The sequence below is a fragment of the Pelodiscus sinensis genome, chromosome 1 (genome assembly GCF_049634645.1).
Source record: "Pelodiscus sinensis isolate JC-2024 chromosome 1, ASM4963464v1, whole genome shotgun sequence".
NCBI lineage: Eukaryota > Metazoa > Chordata > Testudines > Trionychidae > Pelodiscus > Pelodiscus sinensis.
Genome location: NC_134711.1, coordinates 120,188,227 through 120,206,969, shown reverse-complemented (window position 1 = coordinate 120,206,969; position 18,743 = coordinate 120,188,227). Strand labels below are relative to the sequence as shown.

At 44.9% G+C, this 18,743-nt stretch overlaps 1 protein-coding gene across 22 annotated transcripts in view; it reads right to left on the bottom strand.

The window, feature by feature from the left end:
- Positions 1–18,743, bottom strand: part of PPFIBP1 (PPFIB scaffold protein 1) — a 162,015-nt gene that overhangs the window by 109,684 nt on the left and 33,588 nt on the right. For 18 of the 22 annotated variants that reach the window (XM_075899106.1, XM_075899057.1, XM_075899153.1 and 15 more), the window contains one exon: positions 3,993–4,081. The exons of 1 other annotated variant lie outside the window; for it this stretch is intronic. The gene's annotated coding sequence lies outside the window, so the exon portion shown is untranslated. Of the gene's footprint in view, positions 1–3,992; positions 4,082–7,850; positions 8,008–8,847; positions 8,872–18,743 lie in introns of those variants that run through there. 3 more of the 22 variants (XM_075899097.1, XM_075899126.1, XM_075899087.1) reach the window with 3 other exon arrangements.

Here is an 18,743-nt window from a genome sequence, read left to right as displayed (position 1 = left end):
AATCGACTATCCGATAAGCAAAAGCTTATTGGATAGTAGACACATTAGTTGACTAGTTGGTTCTTCCCCCGGCACTGATTCTGTTACAAGGAGGCAGCAAGGAGAGGAGTGGAGGGGGTGCTGGGGGGGAGAGACGGCTTAAAAGCCAGTTCCCCCCAGCTCCAGCTCCATGGGACGGGACAGGGGCGCAGCAGTGGCACTTCCTCTTTGAAATGTATAAGAGCCCCAGCAGGGACTCTTGTACATTTCAAAATTGGAATGCTGTGTGGAGTCTGGGGTTAGCAGGCGACTCCCTGCTGGCCCTGGGCTCCACGTGGTCTTTCGATCATTAAAATGCACAAGAACCTCTGCTCGGGCTCTTGTACGTTTCAAAGGCGGAACGCATGCTAGTCATTACCAACTAATCAAATAGTCAATGGAAATCGCATCGACTATTCAATTAGTTAATTAATCGATATTTAACATCCCTATTTTAAGTTAGGAGAAGAGGAAGCTGCATACCAAATTTGATGGTTCTAGCTCTGACCGTTTAGGAATAGTTTTTGAGCAGACTCACGGACTGACAGAGGTACACATTCTAAAATAGATAGCTGGCACTGGAGGGGTAAATTTAATAAATCACCACACGGAAAAACAACAAAAGAAACCCAACCCTATTCACTGGATGCCATAGAGAGATCAGATGCTAGATAAATGGGGCAGTGTGCTAAATATTTATATGCTTTCTCCCTGCCTCTTTGTATTGGAGTTCACTGTTGGTGTTTTAGGTGAAGAGAATGCAAAACAGAGCACTTCCGTTGCCTGAACCACAAGCTAGACACGTTTTTACATTATTAGAAGACTTACCCGGTGCTGCTTGGACCCTCTGGGGCAGGGGACTGGTAGTATGGGAGGTGCAGGAATCAGGGCAGCCCTTAGGGCTGTGGGGGGGGACGTTGCGGGTGTAAGGGGTGCAGGAGTCAGTAAGGGGGACTGAGGAGTGTCTCAGGGCAGGGGGCAATGCAGGAGGTGAGAGAGTGAGGATTGGGGTGAGGAGGGGCTCAGGGAGGTGGGGGTGTCCCATCCACTAGGGGCCTTTGCTCTTTCCTCCAGACTCCTTGGGCAGCAGGGGCCTTTCTCCCTCTCCCCATTCCAGTGCCGCAGCCAACAGACTCAGGAGGAAAGGGTTTGGGGCAGGGGAACTACTTATCTGGTCTGGTGGCAGGCAAGATGGCAAGCCCCAGACTCAACTGCCACTCTCTTGGTGGTTTGGCTGTCCCTAGTAGTCACTCTGCAGTATAGCCCTCCCCTGTGGGCTCACTGCCCCCAATGGCCACTGAGTATTGCATCCCTCCTCTCGGCTCCCTCCCGTTCCATAATACGGGAAACAATCGAATTCCAGGCACATCCTTCTGGCACAGCCAAACCCAGACCTTGCTTTAAGTTTGGAGAAGAGGAAGCTGCCTACCAAATTTTGTGGTCCTAGCTCTTTTCATTTAGGAGGAGTTCTTGAACAAAAAGACTCTCAAACTCTAATATAAACAGAGAGAGAGATGAGGCCCTGTAACACACAATTTTCTACAAGTAGCAGCATTTGTTTAAAAAAACAACAAAGTTTCAATGACACCTTCACACACACACACCCCACAACCGTCCGACTCATCTGTAAGAACAGAATTCAAGTATATTCTTTCTTGTTTAGACCACATCCACACTACCAGTCTCAATGAATTAACTATGTTCCATTTACAAATATCAAGTTTTTTTATGCAGATGTGCTAGAATTTTGTCTGGTGCCTGAACAAAATTGACAGCCAAGCATTCAGTGCTTTTGAATATTGTTAGGGGTTTGTCTCTGCTCCTTCCTCATTCCTTCATACTTGAGGTTAAATTCATTCATACTATGAATAACACAACATCTGTCAGGACTTGTCTGGGCAAGACAAAGAACTCATTTTAAAAAACTGAAGTGTCTGTGGCCTTATATCTCTGTGCATCTAATGGTGAATCAAATCTAAGTACAATCCTCTTTGATTTGCAACTTCAATGGCATTTAATACTGTCCTCCTGATACTTGGATGGTATATCAGCTTATCATGTTTCCTATAAAGCTTCTTTCTACTTCTGTTTTTATATTTTTATATATATATATATATATATATATATATATACATACACACACACACACACACACACACACACACACACACACCTTATCTATCTATATCTATATCGAGAGACACACACACACACACACCATGGGGGAGGGGTATGCAGTTTTCTTAAAAGAAAATACTCATTCAGGCTACTGACACAAACAAGAAGTAGATGGCTGTTTTGAAGACAGGTACACTTGAAGGAATGTGAGGCCTAACAGGGCACAATGAGTTGATGTTCAAGGCCATGTGCCCATGGAAGGATCTGTTCTAGTAACCACTGGCTTATGTACGCACGTGTGCGCACACACGCTCATAAAAACAGGAAAAATTTTTTTAAAGGGACACTGTAGCAACCTTCATGGATCTTGGAAGGAGAAGCACAAGTTGCAAGAAGAGTTTGGAAGGAGCACTAAGAAGTCTGTCTGTACGCATATGGTTGGAATACTGGCAGCAGTTGCTGTCCCTATGTAAACAATTGAATTAATAAAGAGAGAGTTTAGTTTCAGAAATATGAAGTCCTCTCATGTTTTACCCAGTATTTAGTACCTGAAAATGTAGATAACTCAACAATGCCACCCTCTGACATGTGCCCACTTGTTTAGATCAGAGTCTAAATCAGGGTGTGCAAGATACGTCTCATGGACCAGATGCAGTCTGCCAAGCCACTGGACCTGGCCTGCAGACCCCCATGCCAGAACCCTCAAGCACACAGAAGCTGCTGTTTTAAGCACAGGGCTGCTCTACTTGCCTCTCTGCTCTGGAGGGTGGGGGAGGCTTCGTGTGATCTCCCCACCCTCCACCCAATGTTCAGCTCCTATTGACTGGAAACGACCAGCCAATAGGAGCTGAGAGATTGGCCTGGGGGATGGGGAACAGCACAAGCCTCTCCCTCCTGGAGCTGAGAGCCACATGGAGGGAAAAGCCTGCAGATTTAAACTATATGAGGCTGCAGCAGACAAGGAACCAAGCCTGCTTTGGGAGTGTTGCAGGCCGGGAGACATTTAGGTAAGTGCCTCCCAGCCAGAGCCTGCCTTTGGCACCCCTGCCCCTCATGCACCCCAACTCCCTCCCGCAAGTCACCATCTAAGCCATCTGCATGCCCCTGCCCCAGGCCACAACTCCCTCCCAGACCCCGTATCCCCTCCTACGCCCTTCTCCAAGGCCAGAATCCTCTCCTGCTCCCAAACACCCTCCCAGACCCTGCACCCCAATTTCCTGACCCAGATCACAGCCCCCTCCTTCACCCAAACTCCCTCTCAGACCTCACACCCTCTCCTGCACCCCAGTCCTATGCCCTGTGGGCCATTTTGCACCCAACCTCCATCCTTGACCCCGCACTCCCTGCACAGAAAAAGTGCGGCCCTTGGCCACTTTCCAAAATGTTGGAGTGGCCCCCACCAAATTTATTACCCGCCCCTGTTCTAGCCTACAATTGGTCAAATTCAGATACATTTAAAAATATAGGTCTTCATCCTAAGAAAAAAAAACCAAATATTTTATTGTTTAACAAAATGGTCTTCTAAATCAAATTCTACAAGAAAGATAGTTCTAGTGATTATTTTAGAGAAATTTCCTGTAGGTGTGGATATGGAAGTCTTCCACATGATATACAGTACAGAACAGGGATAGAACAGCAGTCTGCCTATTAAGGTCCCAGTCCTACTGCCTCAAAGCAGGGATAATACAAAGGAAGGGATCAATCTACAGTTCATTACAAGGATTTTATACTGTAAAACTTTCCCTAACTTGGGAAAGTAGCCCCTCAGGGGTATAATGTAAAAGCAACACAGATGACTATGACCTTTAAAGAGGTCAATAATGAGGATGATTCAGTAGACTGGGGAAATTACTCACACTGGAAAAGACGACTTAATGCTGATCTTTGCTGCTGCTCTTCAGACTATACAGTTGATTAATGAATGGATCCATACAAACATCTGACACTAAAAAACAAAAACACAAGAAGAACTCAAGTTATTAATCAGCACAAAGTTTGAAGTAACTTGTTAAGCACACAACTATCAGATACAACACCGGCTGAAGAAAAAAAAACAACACTGTGGCTATGTCTACACTGGCGGCATCTTGTGCAAGGGTTCTTGTGCAAGAAGTCTTGCGCAAGAAAACGTCCACACTGCCATGTGCAAGCTGTGCTTTTGCGCAAGAGCTCCCATGGCAGTGTGGACGCTCTCTTGCGCAAGAAAGCTCTGACGGCCATTTTAGCCATAGGGCTTTCTTGCGCAAGAAATCCCTGCCGAGCATCCACACTGCCATGGGAGCTCCTGCGCAAGAGGGCTTACACCTGATAAAAAAAGAGCGTAACTCTTGCGCAAGGAGCCCTCTCTTACCACGCTGTACTGTAAATTTCTTTGCGCAAGAGCAGGCAGGCAGTGTGGACGCTCTGCAGATTATTGCGCAAGAACGGCCATACTTGCGCAAGAAGCCGCGAGTGTAGACATAACCTGTATGTATCGTGTAAGTGAATATCAAAAACTAACTAACGGGTAAGAGTAGAGAAAGAAATGCATATTGGAAATGAGTTATTAAATTTATTCCTAATTCTTAATAAAATTTGTTCCTACAATTTCTATTTATTCCATGGCCCTGATTCTTCTTTCCATTGGCCAAGATGATCAAGAACATGCAACAAGGAAAGGAGAAAAAGTGCATAGCAACAGGCTCGCCTCTAATCTTGGGAGTCTATGGAGAGCACACCACAGAGTTGGGGACCCATAAAATCAGAAACTGAGAAAGCCAGAAGCAAGCATGTTTCTTGAGCCTCAGGTGAACTTTCTGCTTGAAGCAGCCATTCCATCCCCTCACACATTCTACCCACATTTGCAATCAAAGTGAAGCCACTAATATTTCTACATTTCTCTTGGAAACTCTACATTCTTACAAACGTGCAAGCAAAGCACAATTAAGAGGAGAAGAATTTAGTTCAGTGGTTCCCAAACTTTTGAGGCCGCCCATGCGCCACGCACTCAGGGCCAGCATGTGCTGTGCGCCTGGGGCAGGGGTTGCCCATGCGCCACGCACCTGGGGCCGACCCCGCGCATATGCCACATGCCCAGGGTTGGGGCTGGCCCAGATTGTTCGGTGGGCGCACATAATTGCCCCAGCCAGCGCCATGGCGCCTACGGGCACTGTGTTGGGGACCATTAATTTAGTTAAAACAAATTACATGTATGAACCTTCCTCCTCCTCCAAGAGGTTAATGTAAGAAACAGTAAATGAGACATGCCTTTGCAGTGAGGTATAAAAGGAAAAAGGTGTGTGTACTTTGGGACTCGTATACAGGCAGTCCCCGGGTTATATACAAGATAGGGACTGTAGGTTTGTTCTTAAGTTGAATTTGTATGTAAGTCGGAACTGGTACATATTGTAGGGGAAACTTTAGCCAAACATTTCTCCAGAGCTCAGTTTTATTCTCCCACACTTCACTTCCCTCAGTCCTTTATTCTCAAGCTGAGGTGTCTGCTGAGAAAAGCCGCTCCACGTCTCCCTGGTCTGCTGGGTGGGGGCGCTAGCTTCACGTCTCCCTGGTTTGCTGGGGGGAAGCAGCTAGTGCGGGTTTGCCTCACCCCGTTTGTAAGTAGGGATCCGATGTAAGTCGGATCCATGTAACCCGGGGACTGCCTGTATTGTAAAGTTAACACACATCACTGAGCAGCAGGGTGGTGGGTGTGGGTCTCGGTCTCTCTCTCTCTCTCTCTCCCCCCCCCCCCAATCTAGATATACTGTCTTCAGGTCTGGACTGCATCATAAAAGAAAAACGATGAAAAAATGAAGGGATCAATTTGAAAAAAAAAAAAGAAAAAAAAGAGGATTAAGAAAATACTGGCTGAGGTAACGTGGCGGCTGAGAACATGAGAGACAGTTTGGTAATATTCAAAAGAGTAAAAATACAAAGGAGTGAAAGATGTCTAGTGTAGGAAAATTTAAACTGAATTCAAGGAAAAACGGTCAGTGAGATGTATTAACTTATGGCATAGTCTCCTAAGAGTAGTGGTAAAAGCTCATTGGCTCCATAAGAACGGCCAAACTGGGTCAGACCAAAGTCTGTCTAGCTTAATATTCTGTCTTCTGACAGTGGTCAATGCCAGGTGCCAGAGAGGCAATGAACAGAACAGGTAATCGTCAAGTGATCATCCCATCACCCATTCCTAGCTTCTGACCAACAGAGGCTAGAGACTCTATCGGTGCCCATCCTGGCTAACAGCCATGGATGGACCTGTCCTCCATGAATTTATCTAGCTCTTTATTAATTCCTGTCACATTCTTGGCCTTCACAAAATCCTCTGGCAAAGAGTTCCACAGGTTGATTGTGCGTTGTACGAAGAAATACTTTCTTTTGTCTGTCTTAAACCTGCTACCTATTAATTTCATTTGGTGACCCCCATATCTAGTTCTTGTTCCAAAATTCTTTTAAACTAGAACGGACAAAGGTTAGGAAACAAACATCAGAAACAATTCTACATTGGCAAGGGGTTGGGCTGGATAATCTAAATAGCTTTTCTAACTTTAAAGTTCTTGGATTCCTAAATTCCTTTGATTCCTAAAGGTCAATTGTATTTTTAATGCAAGATACAAGCACTTTCTGTACAGTCAAAGAACTGTGAAATCATCAACTAATGAACCTACCAAACCAGAAGTTAATTTAAAGAAAAAAAACCCACACACACATTAAATTGCTCTGTAGATCCATCTTTGCACTGGTGGGAGCTGGCCAGGACTGCTAACATCTGTCATAATGCTGGGGCACAAAGACAGTTTGTCCAGATAAGGTGACATACAGATTCAGGCCTTGATCCTGCAAAAGGTCACACAAGTGGCTCCTTGCTCTCAAGGCAGCAAGAATCTACATGGGCATAAGAGATTTTTGTTGAAGCAGATACTGTTGCAGGAATAGGGCCACAAACTTTTGAAAAAGAACAATGGTGTTAATTTGAGCTCCATTCACCAGTGTTTGGGGGGGAGGGGGACTCATTTGCCCGATGTAAAAGGGACAAAATCTGGGAGGTGGAAAACATAGGTGAGGATTCTAAAAACAGCACTGCAGACACATAATTGCAGACAGCTAGGGAAAAAGTTACTTGACAATGTTATTTTGAGTGTGTCTAGACTAAAGCAAAGGACTCAAATGGAAAATAATGTAATAAGGAAAAAGATCTCCTCGTCTCTGCTATCTTAATCGCATGTATTAAGCTGATGGTAAAATGCTCAAGCCTCATTAATTGGCAGGATCTGTCACAAGGTTGTGGCTTCATGTTGACAAGGCCAAACACAGTAGTGAGTCAGAGGGCAGCACAGTAGACAGTGATGTTGTGTGCTGCCGAACAGGGCCAGCAGCTAGCTGACAGCTGAAATGAGCTAGCCTGACCATGTGGCAGAAAGACTAAAGACTCAGGAAGACAGCAGTCCATCCAGGGGAGTAAGAGTCTAAGGAGAGGAAGGAAAGTCTTCCCCAGTGTGTGAGGTGGAGGTTCATAAATGTGCTTTAGTCAGGCTTCCAATTGGCCTTCACTCACTTGTGCTAACTGAATCAAGGCCACTCTGTCCTTTTCATCTGTTGCAGACTTTATGGAGATCGGTCTTAAGGGAAAGAGTAACAGAATGTGCTGTCAGGGTGAAGCTTTTTCTGGTTATGCAAAGTCCATCCACCTTATTTATTCCACTTTAATAAGGAGAGCTGCTTTCGCTCATTTCTACCTTGAACATGGCGCTTGGGTTAATTTGTTCTTCCATCAGTGGAGTGTCCTTAACATCTGTTTATAAACACTGTCGTTATTTCTGTCTCTCTTTCACAGGGCTATTTCTGTAAATCAAAGATGTTCTTTGTACTCTGGTATGACAGAAAACAAGCAGCTTTGGTTATTTCCTTTTCAACAGACTTAAGGTTGAATGTACAAAGTCTAGAGTTCTAGCCGCTGGTACGATCGCTCACTGCTTTACAGGAGGAAAAAAATTAACACATTTTGCATAAAGGAAACCTATACTACATTGTGAGCTGTTACCACAAAGATGAATCTGAGCTTTTTAATTTTATTTCACAATAATGTGTGTGCCTATCACAAACTTCAAAAAAAATTTTTCCCTCTTTTAAACCTACATTAATTTTATTAATAAGTCCATACACATTCCTCAGAACCCCTTAACCCAGGGGTGGGCAATAATTTTTGCCCTGGGGCCACTTCAAAAATGTTTGAAGTAGCCCCGGGACACTCCAGAAGGGGCTGGGCTACTCCCCCCCCACCCCAGATATGAATGGTCTGGGGGGTGAGGGAGCCCCTTTTCCCCCCTTCCCACTAGGCAGCCATGCCCTGGAAGAGGCTTGGCATGCTCTCCTACCCCCAGGCCAATCAGGGCCTGGGGAACGCATGAAGCCTTCTCTGCCCTGCCCCCGCCTGGCGAGTGATGCTTCCAAGTGCTGTGCGCTGCTCACAGGGTGAGGGCAGAGCAGGGAAGGCTTCGCGCACTCCCCCGCCCCCAGGCCGTAACTGGCCTGGGGGCGGGGGAGCAGCAGGGCCCCCATGGACCGGATCTGGCCCATGGAGGCCCTTTTCCCCACTCCTGCCTTAACCTATGACAAGTGGTCTCAGAAAGTACATCCCATTACCACCTTATACTTTTGTGAGGTGCCTGTTTTTAGAGATAAGCCCCAAACAAAAAATGTAATATAGTTCGACATGCCTGGCTGTGATCTTACCTCAATATTTTTGCTAAAGTAAAAACTGAAGATTTCCATTGCTGGTCCTTGGCTAGCCACTGAGATCCACAATCATCACTACCGTTGAAAGGGAGCAAAGGAGATGGCTGATCAACCTGCCATGCATTCAGCCTCCTTAACATTCCAGGAGGTTTATGGTTTTAAAAATCCAAGGAGTGACCCAATTTATGGTCACTAGAGTAGGGATGTAAGCAAGTAGTCGAGTCCTGACTACTCGCTTTGCCCACCCCCTTGCTGCTTCTGTGCCTCAGTTTCCCCATCTGTAGAATGGAGGAGATGATACTGACATCTCTTGCAAAGTGCCTGGACATTTAAAATACAACACAAGAGCCTCATTATGCACATCTTGACTTTTCCCCCCATAGTAGGGCTTTGGGAAAGAATAATAGACTTGATTTTTCTCCCTTTCTCTTTTTTAAATGTGGGAGGTTTTGGGGTACATGTAGGTGTCCTGTGGGGCTTTCCCCACCTTAGATATCACTCCTGTTTTCAGGGAGATGGGGTGTTCTTCAGCCTGATGGGCCCCCATCTCTGTTGTTTGGCTGCAGCCATACTACGGAGATATTTCCTAGGACAAGCCCTCAGACCACCCAGCACATTCAGTCTCATCACCACAGACTAACTCTTCCACCCACTGCTGAGAAACTGAGGAGGAGCCTCCTCCCAAAGAACCTGCCTGTACTTAAAGTGAAGAGTCAGACATCACTCAGTGATGAGGACATCATGAAGAAGCTGTCCCATAGGAGATGTTCTTCTCCATCAGAACCCCAGGTGGCTTACACATCTTCTATGAGTTTCACATCAAAGATGACCTTTTAGCCAGGATTTGGCCCTCAGTCTTTAACCTCCTCAACAATACATGCTCAGTACATGCTGTATTTTATAGATAAATGATGTAAAGCGGCCCCAGAACTGAAACACTCTGATTGACAGATGCTTCTCTAAAAGTCCTATTATCAACTGCTACTTGTTTTTCTTGATCTATACTGAAAGTCATAGGGAACTTTTGGAACCTACCCACCCTTTTCTCTGTTTTTTCTCTTGATATTTAGTTGATTTTGTGATCACGTGAGATTTTTAAAAGGGGGGATTATTTTAAAATCAAAGAAAAGGAATACTCGTCTATATATTTCTAAAGCAATCACCATAGTCATCATAATTTCAATAATCATGTATGTCACCCAGCTGTCAAATCATGTATGTCACCCAGCTGTCAAACAGCATTTTTTGGTTTGTCGTTGTATTTGTTGTTTTAAATCAATGATGATTGTGTAGGGTTGCCAGATGGTTTCAACAAAAATACCAGCCACACTTGACATTACATCCCAATCTACATTACATCTTATTTAGAAAATACCGGACATTTATATTTTCTCAATTTGTTTCCTGAACAGAAAGCTCAAATACTGGACTGTCCGGTTCAAAACTGGACACCTGGCAACCCTATGACTGCACCAAGGTTGAGGCAGAGACCATAACTTTATACTACAGTCTTAAAAAGTCAAAGAGCCAAACACTGAAGAATATTTGTGTTCCTATTTCAGCCCAATGTTGTCTTAGCAAAAAATAAGTCAACTCCATGTTCATGGCTGATAAACATTTTGTTATTTCAATATAATATTTTGCAAATCATCATAGAACAGGCATTAAGTCAAACACTGTTTTGGAATGAAGTTAAGAGGATTATTGTGTGAAAAATGTCATTATACTTCACCATATCAATACGTAGCCCCTAACCATTCAAAATATCAAAATGCAGCGAGGTCAGTCTACTTCTGGAAATAATGTTTTCAGCTCCCGCTACCATGCATAGGTTGTTTTTTTTCTTTTAAATTAGCTCATGTAATTGTAATAACTAAAATGTTGACCTTCTAGTCTTTGGACTATCATTTTTGTCTTCGGAAGAGGTATGTACAGCAAAAGGCAAAATGCCCATAAAACCTGCCTACCAGCAGGCTTGATTACAACCTTGATTGAACCTGGGTTGAAAGAAATGCTGGAGTTTGAACTCAATTTTACTTTGAGCTTCTGCATTCCTTTAAACCCGAAGCTCAGAGAGAAACTAGTGCTCAAACCCTCATGACTGAAACTTAATGTATGCATGAAGCCCTCTGACCAAAACCACTGGTATTTTGCATACTGCTATACTTACCACTACAAAATTTTAAAGTTGGAGGGGAAATAAAAACAGGTCACTAAACTCACGTCAGCCTTGTAGGATGTAACCAACACCTGATAGCTACTGCAAACAATATCTAGTAAATATGGTTTCGGTGTTCAAAATTCAATTACACATTCTGTGATTTGGATTCGCTTTGATGTTCAGGAATCTAGTTTGCTCAGCAAGTGTCCTATTTAAAAATGCATAATTTACTCCAATGAGTGAGATGAAAGCTAGAGTATTTATGCATTACAAAAATACTCTATGATCCAGAGGCAACAGCGTGGGGTAGCAGCACCTTGGGGTGCCAGGTGTCTGATATTGACCCAGACAGTCCTATATTTTTGCCTCCTGTCCGGTAAAAAATTCAGAAAATACCAGACACCTAAAATGTACAGACATCTGGCAACCCTACGACACACTCAGCAACTAGGCACAGGCGATGGATCCCTGTCCTCCCACCCCCTTACCTGGTTCCACAGGGAAGCTCCCGGCTGGCTCAACCAAGAAAACAAGATGGCCACCGGCAAAAAGCCGAAAGACCTGAGCAAGGGGAAGCAATGCCTTCCCTGGGTCTTAGTACTCAACCTCTCCTCTTCCTATCCCTATTCTGACTCTGCATGCACTTAAAGTGGCCATGCTGTTTTATTTACTTAACTCTTTGGGTCTTTTTTTTTTTTTTTTTTTTTGCGCTCAACAACTTTGGTGTCCGCCCCCGCCCCCCCCAACAGAATTTTTTCCCTGGTGTGTTTTTTTTGGAGGGTGGGGAGGGGGGTTTGGAAAAACCATCTGGCAGCCCTAGCAGCATCCCCTCTCCGTGGGGATCCGAGCTCCCCGTTGACAAAGGCTGAGCCATGGCAGCAGCCCCTGTCTTGCAAGGAGCTTGGACCCCCCATGTTCAAGGATTGCTCCATGGGATGCCAGAGGAGCCTCTGTCCACGGGGAGCTCGGACCCCCATGGACAGGGGCTGCTGCCACAGAGCAGCCTCTGTACACGGCAGGCCCAGGCCACCACGGACAGAGGCTATTTCACGGCAGCCTCCCCTGCCACCAGCCCCCACCCCCGACACTGCTACCTCTGATATCAGCGGCATAGGGTGTGGGGTTGGCACCACAGAGCTGGTGTTGGGGGAAACCAGCTTTTAAACTGGCTCTCCTCAGCACCAGCTCCTGCCTCTCTTCCTCTCCCCTCCTCCACCCCCCACCTCGGTAGGAGGTAGCAAGCGGGGGTGGGGGGGGGAGGGAAGCGGGTCCATAGAACTGGCATGTGCAGGGAGCCTGCTTGAAAACCATCTTCCTGCGCCTATCGGCTCCTGCCTGCCCTCTCCCCATTCACCCTCTGCACCGCTGTCTCTCTATCAGGGCGGCAGGCAGAGCCGATCTGCACAGGAAGCCGGTTTTTAAATCTGCTTCTCTCACAGACCAGTTCCCACCTGCCCCCTGCCCTCCACTTCTGGAGCAAATGGGCAGCCACCACCAGCTTCCCCAGAGCAGGAGATGGCTTCAGCTGAAGGTAGGGAGGTGGGGTGGGGTAGGGAAGCAGGCGGGTTCAGTGCTCCTTGGCAGTTGGCTCCGCGGACCTGCCTGCCCCCACATTACTGCCTCCTACAGAGGCAGCGGTGGGAAGGGGAGGGAACGGCAGGAGCTGGTGCTGATACAGAGGCAGTGGGGAAAGAGAGCGTGTAGTCAAGAAGATTAACTAGGCCTAGCTTATTGGTTAATTAGTCATCTATATGTTGACATCCCTAGGCCTCACATATACTTGAGATACAAGCATTGTTACTCCAATTTTACAGAGGAGAAGGCTGAAGCAGAGAGGCAAAGTCATTTGACCAAGCACACATGATACAGAATTTTTCAACCTTCACTCAAAATATCCTTGATTACTTTTTCATCTCTATGAAAAAGGAAATTGTCCTCAACTCATAATGTGAATCATGAACATTAACCTCAGAACATTAACCTCATATCCTACACTAACCCAGTATTTCCAAATTTTATTTGGCCAAAGAACCCTTTTCATCTTAAAAGAATTTCAAGGAACCCCTAGGGTTGCCAGGGTAACAGTTGTCAAGCAAAAAAACAAAAACAGACCTGCCAGAATTGGTCTAGCAAAAAAATAAAAATAGACTCTGTCTCTTTAACAGGTGAACACTGCACTAACTTATTATTGGGAAAACACTTCACTAACCTATTATATATAGGCTGAGCCTCTGTAGTCCGGCACACTCTAGTGTGGCAACACCCATCATCTGGCATGATTGTAGTTAGTCAAATGTTCACCTATGGGTTTGGCCAAGTTTCCCACAGTCCCATAAATTTTGCTTACAGTCACTAGTTCTGGCTCTCAGTGTTGCATGCTATTATTTAGCTCTAATTGACCCCTAAATGTCTTCCAAGAGCTCAATAGATAGTGGGGGTATAGGTAGTGCTGCTAGACAATACTGACCTCCCGTGGTTTGGTATATTATCTGGTTCGGCACCAGTTAGGCCCCAAGGGTGCTGGACTACAAAGGTTCAACATGTACTGCCAAAAGAAAGCACAGATAAGCGCTACATTAAACAGATCTGTTGGTGAAAACATGAATAATAGGATGAAAATAAAATTGCGAATCATTTAAATAAAGTATTCAAGTAACTGGCTGTTTAGAGGTTAAAAGTGAAACTAGACATGACCTACGTTAGGAAAAAATTTAAGACTATGTATGACTAATTTGTATATTAATCACTGACTGAGTCAACTGCAAAATTAAAGTACTCTTCTGCACTAATTGTGTCATTTCGGTTAGGCTAAATAGAACTTGTTGTTTTAACTTAACTTTATAAAACAATGACAAAACTATGGTGGTTATTTTTGCTGCTTAATTCCCCACCAACGAACAATGGCTGAAAGATGCCGAATTAAAAATAAAATCTTCCTATAACTCACAAGTCCAACGTAAGAATCTACAACATTTCATGCCCCAAGTCTGTTGTAAAAACAAGGTGGTAATTGGTCATATCCAAAGGGATACTGAAGAGATCTCTCATCTCCCCCCATTACGCAAAAAAGACTTATTTTCTAGTATAAATTAAAATGATGAAATCTATTTGTCATGTCTGTCTTTTAGTTCAGTCAATTTTTCTGGTATCTCTTGGACTCAGTTCATTGATCTTGCTAATTCAGAAGACAAGTAGCTGCAAGTTACAACCTGCAGAGTTAATAGCAATGCTAGCAGCAAGCCACCTTGCTGTGGAAATTCTAAAAGTCTATTACAAACTTTTACCTGTTGCCTGATCTACTACCAGAGGTCTCCAACCTTTTTAAGCACAAGATCACTTTTTGAATTTAAGTGCAATCCAAGATCTACCTCAAACCCAAATACCCGTGTCCCGCCTCCTTTGTGCACCTTCTCCAAGGCACCACCCCTGTTCATTCCATCCTCCCTCCCTCTCAGCAGGCTGGGGCAGAGGGTTGGGGTGCAGGCTTTGGTCTTGGATTAAGGGATTTGGAGTGTGAGAGGGGCTCTAAACTGAGCTTGGGGCAGGCAGTTGGGGTGCCGGAGGGAGTTCTAGGTGTAGTCTGTGGGAGGGCATTTGGATGCAGGGGCGCTCGGGGCTAAGACAGGAGCTTGGGGTGCAGGAGAGGTTCATGACTGGAGTGGGAGTTTAGGAAGTGGGCTCCAGCTGGGCGCGTCTTACCTCAGGTGGCCCCTGGGTGGCGGTGCACTGTGGTTAAGGCAGGCTCACCCTGCCCTGGCCCTGCATCATTCCCAAAAGCAGCCAGCAAACTACATCCCAAGTCCTGTTGCGCCCCCTCTCTGCTCTGGTGAGTGAGGATACAAAGTGGGAGAGGAGGGCACCTTGACATCAACACCCCTTTCTCCTTCCCCTGCCCGACACAGAAAGCAGGAGGCTCCTAAGGGAACAGCTCCAAGGCAAAAGGCAGGAGATGAGCATCAGTGGGAGGAGGGGCAGCTGAAGTGCTGGCACTTGATGGCCTCTTGGCCAAACCAGCCAGGATCACCTGTCAGAGGCTCCAAGATCTACCAGTAGATCCTGATGTACTGGTTAGTGACCACTGCACTACAGTCCAAAAGTCAGAATGAACAAGAGTTTTCTATGATTTAAGCCCCTATTACAATCATTTTATAAAAGAACCATGCTTTAACATGAGAACGTGGCCACTGTGTTCTCGTTCACCGACTCCAATTTTACTCCATTCTTTTCACAACTTCTGAAGAGGCTATCTTTAATTTCACTTACATCTTATCTGAAGACACACAGGGACAAACTCATCTCTGATATAGTTCCACTGACTTGACGAGGGCCCTCATTCAATTCAATGGCATTACAAATAGAGGTGTATTCCACTGTTGCCAAATAAAACTGCAGTTCCAGGTTTTCTGGTTTGTCTGTTTTGGTTTTTAACTTTAAAATATACGGATAAGCACAAGTGCAATGTAAGCTTCCAATATACAAAACTAACAGCCAACAGGGAATTTTAAATAATCCTGAGAACACCATTTCCATTCTCCAGATGATTTTCCAAACAGTGTAAAGAGCTGCAATTAGATTACAAAATAAACCCACCATCACCCCGATTTGTTGTTTAATCTCATTCACCCAAATAGAGAGTTCTCTTCTTTCTCCATCAGAGAGAACTCCAGACTTGTGGGTTATTTTTATACACAAACAATTATTCTGGTGCCACTAGATGAGACGGAGCACCACACCCAGAAGGAGTGCGAGCTACAGCCACAATTTAGGTCAGTGCGACGTTTAAGTACTTGATTTGTGAGTGCACACAGGAACAGCACCTGGAAAACAGGATGCAAAAAGTGATGTGGTCTGGAGAGCCCCTCATGTAGGCTGACTACAGGAACACAAGATCTAATGTCCCACAACACAGCTACCCAGAGCATGATTCTCTCCCCAGGCTCCTCTCCTGGGCAATGGTTTATGCAAGGCCTTGTTTTTTCTTAAGTAAGCAGTAGTGCTTGTTGTTTTTTTTAAGTTCCCCTCTTGCAAGAAGGAGGATTTGACAGCTTGTGGGAGGAGATACCAGAGAAATGGATTTTGATTGTAAACATATGAGACTAGGCAAGAACAGGTTCCTCTGAGAAATACTGATTGGAGCAAGACAAGGGGAAGCTGTCAGTAGGCAGGGTGAAGGGCCAGTAAGAGCAAGGCATAAATTGAACTGGGGATATTTGCGTGTCTATGCTCCTTTCACTCATGCAACTCAAAGTATTTCAGAAACATTAACACATTTAGCCCCAGAAAACCACGGAGAGGCAGGTAAGTATTATCCCTATTTTAGAAGTGGGAAAACTGAGGCACAAAATAATGTCAAATAACTTCCCCATGACCACATGGAGCAGGGTTAGGCAATAAAACGGTGGTGTTTCTTCACAGTTCGCCCCTGGTGGGCCATCACCACCATATTTACTTGCACCTCCACAGGTACGGATGAGTGCAGCTCCTACTGGCTGTGGATTGCTATTCCTGGAAGCAGCGTTGAAGACCAGGACACCACCTCCCGCAGCTACTATTGGCTGCGAACAGGCAATCCACGGCCAACAGGAGCTGCACCCACCTGTACCTGTGGAGGCGCAGATCAGTATAGAGCCAGCAGTCCACTGCGGCTAACCTTGGGTAACCAGATCCAGCCGACAGCCTGGTATTTGCCCATTCATGACATGTCATGTGAGACCCTGAGCATATTCTGCAATGTGCTGGTCTTGCAAGCACACAGTACCCTGCAGAAGCTGGCCGATAGCAAATCACTAGAAGCAACAGGGGTAGACCTCAAAGTACCTGCCCCGCTTTCCTATTCCAAAGGACTAGACCATGCTCCCCATACTTGCATCTGCCAGGCTGGGGAAGGTCTCTGGAGAGGTGCTGACAGGCACCTGAAATGTGTGTTAGCTACTTAGGCTAAACAAACTTCTCCGTCTTGTGACACTGAGTACATTACCCAGACCTGAAAAAGAGCTCAGTTTCAGAGTGAAAGCTTGTTCCTCTCACCCGCAGAAGTTGGTTGAATGAAAAAAAATATTACCTCACCCACCTTGTCGCACTAATATCCTGGGACCCATACAGCTACATCACCACATGCATACATTTAAAGCTGGCAGATAAACAGCACTAGTTTTATTTATGTTGGTAGTTTACAGCTATCATTTCCTCAGTGTGATGCCAGAAGGCAAACTCTTCCCCACATAGCTGCTAGAAACATTTTGATCTGCCTTTCTTACACCAATTGCAACATTTTATCTCAGCAGTAAGTAAAGATACTGCCACTAGCATTAAATACCCCAATTTCAGTGACAATTATAGAGCATTGTCCTCAGAGAATAAACGTCATTAGCTTTCAATCCATCTACTTCTCCAAAGAGGTCAGTGTCTTGCAACAACAGATTTTTGTTTTTCTCTCTAGGAGAATACTAACGATGCACTATGAATGCAACCCAAAAAGTGCCACAATTTCATTTTCCTGTCTGGAGGAGAAGTAAGCTCTGCTTAGAGCATGAAGAATCAAGCCTACCCCTTCCAAAATAGGTTTTCAAAGACTGTGGTATCAAACTAAAATGAATGAAAGCCCTGACTATATTCCTTTTGAACAAAATGCACCATTTTTCAAAAAAAGAATCAGGAAGAATGGGTGGCTCAGGGCATTGCTGAAGGGATACTGAACCTTGTCAGCGCTAGGTCACCAATTCAAATCCAGCCCAATGATGTAATGATTGAAATGTACAGCCAATGGATTTTTGGCTGATCTTTAAAATAAGTGAAGTTTATTTCTCGGTACACTTCTCGGTGGACACATGTCCGCCACACCTCCAGAAAGAACACCGCCCCCACACTGGCAGGCACGCCAGAAAAGCAACAGGCTGAATGTGCATGGAAACTGAACTGCTTTATTACCACTGCAGGTGCCCCAGGTCTAGGCAATGTGGGGAATTTTGCATGGCTGCCACCTATACTGTACCTAGCGATTGTCACATAGATGTCACCCTGGCAACCTTCATGATGAAGCTCATTATTAGTATTAGAACAGCACCCTGCACCCCTTGTGCTAGGCACTGTACAATCATAACAGAAAGCCTGTAAGCTGTTGGGGCAGGGCCTATCTAAGGGTAAAACTACAGACAACAGATTGACAAAACAGACAGGGGGACCAGGAGTAAACAATGAGACAAAACTGGACATAAAAGTAAAAAAAGATGAGCTACTGGTATGTAACATCCTCAGTCTTTCCATGGTGAACCATCAGTGTGCTCCAGCAGAATCCAAAATAGAACAGTGCAACTATTCAACAACAAAAGAAGCACATTTACTTTTGTTCCTTTCAAAGAGTCTAGTTCAATTAATTCTTTTGTTTCATCTGCCAAGTTTTCAAAGTGGTGGAAACGCAAGCTGTTCAAACCAAGACACAGTAGCTAATTAGAAAATCATCCACTGGTACCTACGCCGTCTTTCACAGCTATTAAAAATAAAAACAAGCCAACCCACATAAGCAGTGTGTAGTATCTTCACGTAAAAGCCACCACGAATAACTATACCTCTCAGCCACAGGGGAAAGTTATTACATGACGACTCCTAAATGAAGATGGACAGTATTTATTATTAGAAGATCAGGAATCCAAAGCCAGACAAGTAAAATAGAATGTTATTGTTAGTTTGGTACAAATTTTGACCATTGGGACAGTTCAGATTTCACTAATTATGT